We start from the raw sequence: 6,648 nt of genomic DNA, 5'->3' as shown, positions 1-6,648 counted from the left end.
CCACACCGGGAGCGTCTCAGAAGCGGGAGCATCTTGCTCGCAGATTTTATTGTCTCAACAAGAACTTTACAGAACAATCGCGTGTTTATTAAGCTAGTCTCTACCTTCCATTCCAAGCACTCCTGTAATTAAACTCCATGTCTTGTCTTTTTGTTAGGCCTGCTGCTCCTTGGTAGCTTCTCTGTCTCTCCTCTCTGCCTCCCTTTGTCTGTCCTAATTACAGGAGTGGAGTCTGGCGTGCGGGAGTCAGGGTTCCAGCTGCCTCTCATCTACCACCATTTAGTCGATTGTATGTTTGCCTGTCCTGATCCCTTCTCTTGTGCCTCAGCTACCTTTGGAACCTGGACTCCTGCTACCGCTTCACTCCTGCCATCCACCGGAACAGAACCACCACCACTGGACCCCACCACTAGCCAGCCTACTGTCTTACTCTGATGGACCCGCTCCTGCCTGGAAACCACCGGACCTGTTCTCCACCCTGGAAACCTGGACTTGCTTCTCCCACCCACCCTGGAAACCTGGACTTGATACTTGAGGACTTTGAATAAACCTGTGAATTCAAACTCCTGGCTCTGCGTTATGTCTGCATTTGGGTTCTGCCTATTTCTCGCTTAAAATGTTTTAGATAAGAGATTGTATTCCGTATGAGCCGCCATTAAGGTCGTTTTTAAAATCCTGAAGCAGCCAGCCCCACTTGAGGCGTTCGTCCAATCAGGTGCAGCCATTGCGGTTGTAGGAGGGTGTCGACTGTTTTCTTTGCTTGTCAGTGGTCATTGATTTACTTGTTTTGTGCTTGGTGTTTCATGTGTCTTGTATCTCGACATCATTGAAAATGAGGGAAACCTCTGACTTGACTTCCGAGATTCTTAAACAAAGGTTATGATTGAAGAGAAACTGGTGGCAAGCCCACTGGCGCGCAATACTGGGAAGCGGGGCAATCCCATCCGTGAAAAGAGCGCGTACCGTGAGTCCCGAGAGGGTCAAATGGTGACGCCAAGGAGACTTTTTGCATCAATAACAAACAGCGAAGGCAGCTGACCAAGCGTTGTTTTTTGACCAACCCGGTCTCACGCCAGGTCGTGAAATAGTCACATTATTTAGATTTAATGATTTGTGTACAGTTCACGATTTTGACGTTTATTTTGTGTACACGTCACAAATTTTTAACGTGTACAGGTCACGATTTTCAAACCGGCTCTGGGAGACTCAACAACGGGGAAATGAGGCGCCACACGCCGGCCACAACAACGGGACAGGCAGCCACTCACGGGACGCGATCCCGGGCGTAGTGGCACACAACAACGGGGAAATGAAACGGCATAACAACGGGACGGTTGTGGTTAGGAAAAGAAGAACGGGGAAAGGAACTGCAACACGCGGGACACGATCCCCGGTCTCCGGGTTGAAAGTCCTGTGTTGTTTGACCCATCCACCAATAGATTCAATAACGCGACCATATCACGAACTGCCGTGAGACCGGGCTGTTTTTGACACAATGGGAGTGAGAATGTGTTGCAACGACAAAGAAGAATTAGCGAATGGTGGACTGGTTTGTGTGTCTGTTTACCAAACAAGTTAAAGAAATAACACCTACAACGATCCCCACAATTACAACACGTCACTGGACTTTACTGGGGATAATTATCCCTTCTGCAGGAGGAATTGAACGTCAGCTAGGCTGTGTGAAAACGAGCTGCGCAGAGAAAGGAAAGCACGTTGTGTAATATCAGCACATATGATTCATGTCGCATTTATGTCAGCTCTTGGCATGATGCATCACGTCCTCTGCTTTATATTCAGCAGAGAGCATCCATCTCATTTTCACTCCTCAGCCTTGAAGAAGAAAGAAAGAAGGATGGATGCCGAGGCCTGGAAACTACCAACTAAACCAACAAATAAATATACATCTATTTGTTCACATTTACACATAACTGTTATAGACTGTCCTGGCTTTGCAGCATATGCACCCACATACATCATTTTTGTATGCACACTATCACCATTAAATCCTACATTTGTCAATCGGGGAATATTGACAGTTTGAAAGCTATTCTTAACATTCCTGCCAGAGAAATAGAGTCATCGTTTCCAGGAAATTAATGGCAAATGTTATTGATGCTATTGCGCTATTACCTGCAAATATCTATTATGTTAATAGCACTTTGTTTTCAGTGCCCTGTCTTTAGTGTTTTATCGATTGTGATCGAGATGTCTGCTTTTAAAAGGGTTGTCGTGCTGGTGACATTCCAAGAAGCTGCGACTGCTTAACAATCTGCAACAACAACTGAGAAATTAAAGAATGACTTGAGTAAAAAAAAAAAATTGGTTTAAAAATGCACCTCAGGGGATGACATCTCTTCGGGGAACAAAACCACACACATGCAAAACACACGACTATCGCTAATATTTTCAGGGGGCATCGTGTCTCGGAGCGTTCACACCTCCACACAAGATGGCCAGCCTCGCAGGGAGGACGAGGAGGAGGAAGAGGAAGCTGCACTCTTCCTCCTTTTGATAGCGCCGAGGCGAGGAGCAGATGGCGCGAGAGATTGGAAACATCGTCTGGAGTCGGACAACCCTGAGCTAATGGCAAGCTGTGCTGGCAGCGCCGTGAGAGTGTGTGAGGGGTTGGAATTGTCTTACTGGGCATAGCTGGCTTGCTAAAGTCCATTACTTTATGTGTGTGCACGTGTGAAGTTCAGAGCCGCGTGTGTGTGTGTGTGTGTGTGTGTGTGTCTAGCCTTTCACATTTCACTACGTGTTCATGTGTGTAAAGCTTTCAAAAGTTAGTTTTTTGATTGTGACACTAATGAAGTGATAAACAGGGATGTGAGGCCGAGAGGTAAGGTGTCATTATTTCTTTGAGCCTTTATTCAAAAGTCATTCTTAAACCCTGTTAAAGCACCAAACGCTTAGATGCTTGATTAATCATAATTTGGGGGATTCAAAATAAGCATTTAAAGTTTCAGCGTGTGGGACGGTAAACAAGCAAAAGGAAGTAAACACAAGAGACAAACAGAGATGGTTTATGTGTAGCTATTAAATTCTCCCCCTGTGATGTGTCCTTGCAAGCCTTTCTAGACGAAGCAAATAACTTCAAATGAGCCAATTTGTCGCACACATTCATCCCTCCCTGTCGGCGCCGCCTCCCTCGTTCCTGCAGGGAATGTGGATCTCTAAAGCCCCTTTTATACATGCACTGCAACCCTGAACCTTATCTAGACATTACCTGGAGGACGCAAATGTGCCTAACCAGTGGGACCGGACATTAAATAGACTTTACCCTGCCAGCTCTGACGTACAAAGTCTGTGTGTAATGTCCGATTCAGCCCCATGTGTGAAACGTACGTCCGACCGAGAGCGTCAAATGTGATGCCAAGAGTCCCAACCAAGCGCGTTTAAATATGACGCCAAAGGCCTAGACGTGAATCCGTAAGAGCATCAAAAAGTGACCCGAGCAAGCGAGTCAAAAGATGACCCTAAAGGAGACTTTTTGCATCAGTAACAAACGCCAAAGGCACCTGACCAAGCAGCGCTTTTTGACGCAATGGGAGTGAGAATGTGTCAAAACGGCAGGTTTGGAGATGGATTTCATGATGCAGAAGGAGCCTCAAGCAGACGGCTGCAAACCACACACTTCTACGCATAGAACGCTATTTAAGACAAAGACGCTGAAAGACTAGTGTTGTGGGAAATTTCCAGAACGCCTGGCTCCAGAATGCCAAATTACGAATCATACTATGGCCACGCCAATACCTGCCTTTCTATAGCAGCTAGATTGGTTGGGGTTAGGCATTGACCTCCAGTGGTTATGGTTAGGATCAGGGGTGTAGAACAAAATTCTAGGCCCTGTAGAAAGGCCCTGTTGAAAGACATTTTTTATTGGCTATTCATTCTAGCATCTTTTTGGGCCCTCCTCACATGTGGGCCCTGGGTACTCAGTCCCCTTTTTCCCCACAGTCTGTCGCCCCCTTAGGATAGCCGATTGGTCAGGGGATAGGACCTGAACATACTGTATGCATGGACACCTGGCCAATAGTAGTGATTGAAGGGTGGGTCTTGGCGTGGCCATAGTAGGATTCGTAAATTCGCCTCCAGAATGGCCGGCTTCAGAACGGCAAAATGAAACAGCGGCTGGGTGACGCCAGAAAACACAGAAGAAGAAAATACATTATACTGCTTCAAAACATCTTAGAGAAGGTGTCGGGGTGGGAACATTTCTTTTACCAATGATGATTATTTCCATGCTGATCTTTTGCTATAACAAAGTAGTTTTAGGTGCTTACATTTACCGACAGACCTTAACTTAGGAAATTGCTCATGCATCATTAATGAAACACATAATTTTTCAAAGCATTTCTCAAATACATTGTCATTTCAGCGATGAGAGCATGTTGTTCCTGTCTGATTTAAAGCCCTCAGAGGCTGCAGTTTGTTGAGCAGCAAGTGGACCACTAATGGCACTGGAACTTAACACATTATTCCTTTTAAAAGCATTTATATAGACAAATAAATGAAATCGGAAGGTGAAAACAACATTTTAGAGAGAAACAGATTACAACAGAGGATGGCCATCAATATCTATGTCAGCCAGTTTGTATATCACCATTTGACGAGCCTCCGTTGTTTGACATGGTCTGGAAACAAACAGGTTGAGCTTGTTAAAGTGTTATGCTGTGTCTCAGGGTTGTGACCTTGGCGCACGGAAGGGTTTTTTAAACCTTTTCAAAACTGAAAAACTGGCAGAAAATTTGATCGATTGATTGATTTAAAGGGACACGTTTGAGATAACAAGCTTTCACCCAACCACAACAACATGCATCAGATACATGTGGGAAACACCTGAATCAGTGCAGGTAACCTCACTCTGAAAACTATGGATCTATTGGCATCCAAAACAAGCGGATACACACAGAAACAGAAACGTACGTGGAAATTACGGCCCTACGCCGTCGCCTGACGTGCACTCACTCTGAAGATAACCACGTCACTCTCTCACTCTCTCTACCACACACACATACACACAAAAACTTGGGGTCAAAATTAACTTTTTTTTCAACGTTTTGTTCGTCTTTTTTTGACACTTCTGTTGCTTTTCCCCAAAGTTTTTTGTCACTTCTTACCGATGTTTTTGTCACATTTTTCCTGCACTTTTTTTGACGTTTTTTTGTTGTTTTTCCCCACGTTTTTTAAGCTATTTCTGACATTTTGATCACTCTTTTCAATGTTCTTTTATCATGTTTTTTTTCTCCAAATGCTATAAAATTGAATAAAACCCCCAGATTCAATGAAAGTACTGAGCTGATCTTTTATTTTACTTGTGAAGAGTAATGGTTGTATGGAACCATCCACGTTATTTTTTGACAATTTGGTTGAAAGAATTTGAGGACAACAGGAGGGTTAAAGAGATCGACGCACACACCAGCGCACAAGTATAAACTTCAGGCCACTTATGTAGGCTACGGCGAAAGCTCCTCCACAGGACCATAACTCACGCTTAAGAAAGAATCCAAATGGTTCATGAACTTCCCGGGTTTGTAAAGTTTGACTGTGAAAAATCCCTCAAAGGTTCCTTGAATCTTTTTAGCTTGATAGTGTGTGACCCGTTTCAGGAAATGCCAGGGCAGCTGGGAGATCCTGGGGAGATAAGTGGCGCCAAAGGCCCCGCTGATCTATGTCACCGTCTCTGGACCGAGAACCCTCCCTTTCCCCCTTTATACCTCCACTCTGACAGGAGAATGAGAAGTGAGGAGTTTGGTTCCAAAACAAGGTTAAGCTGCTCCTTCCAGCGCAACAAAATCCTTATGGAAGAACAGTCAAGCAAGAAGCAGCAGACTTTCACTCACTAAGTAGCTACTACAACACTTCACTTCTTTTTTTTTCTTTCTTTTTTTTTAAATTGAAAGGTCTGACCAACAGTCCAAATCCCAAAAGATATTCAATTTACAATGATAAAGAAGCAACTTCTCATATTTTGGAAGCTGAATCCAAAGAATGTTTGGCATTTGTTTGCCACTCCAAACAATCAATTATCAGTGTATCTTCTGTCACAAAGGGTCAAAAGAAAAATCTCATGGGTCACGAGTAGATTAACTGGATGTTGTGGCCGGGAATAGGGGGAAACAACATCAGACCAGATGGGATTGGTCAAATAGAGTCCTTTAAGAAACTAAGAACTTTGATTTTCACAAAGAGGCAAAAGGAAAAATGGCCTGTGGGTGCTGTTCAAATCTAATAAATGTAACCAAAAGCCTTAAAAAAGAACTAATACTACTTCACCTGAAGGAAAACAAAAATGGAACATAAACCTCGTCACTTAAGCCAATATGTGAACCAAAAAAAGGCGGAACAGCACCCCTGCTCCGAGTGTTTCTAAACCTGGAAATGCTTAGTGTGTGCGTCCAGTAATCAGCGGTCAAAAACCATATCCAGTTTCAATAGTGAACAAGAGTCTCGATATTATTTCACAAAAATCTCAACACTAACATCTATTAGTCCGGATCAACGGAAGTACATTTCTAGGTGCGCTGTTCTCAAACTCCATTCTCTTTGGGAAACAAACTTCTTGTAACAGAGTAGATGGAAACAGAGAGAGAGAGAGAGAGAGAGAGAGAGAGAGAGATAGGGAGGGAAAGGGAGAGGGTGATA

This window comes from Perca flavescens, chromosome 24 (genome assembly GCF_004354835.1).
Source record: "Perca flavescens isolate YP-PL-M2 chromosome 24, PFLA_1.0, whole genome shotgun sequence".
Classification (NCBI taxonomy): domain Eukaryota; kingdom Metazoa; phylum Chordata; class Actinopteri; order Perciformes; family Percidae; genus Perca; species Perca flavescens.
This window is presented reverse-complemented; position numbering follows the sequence as displayed.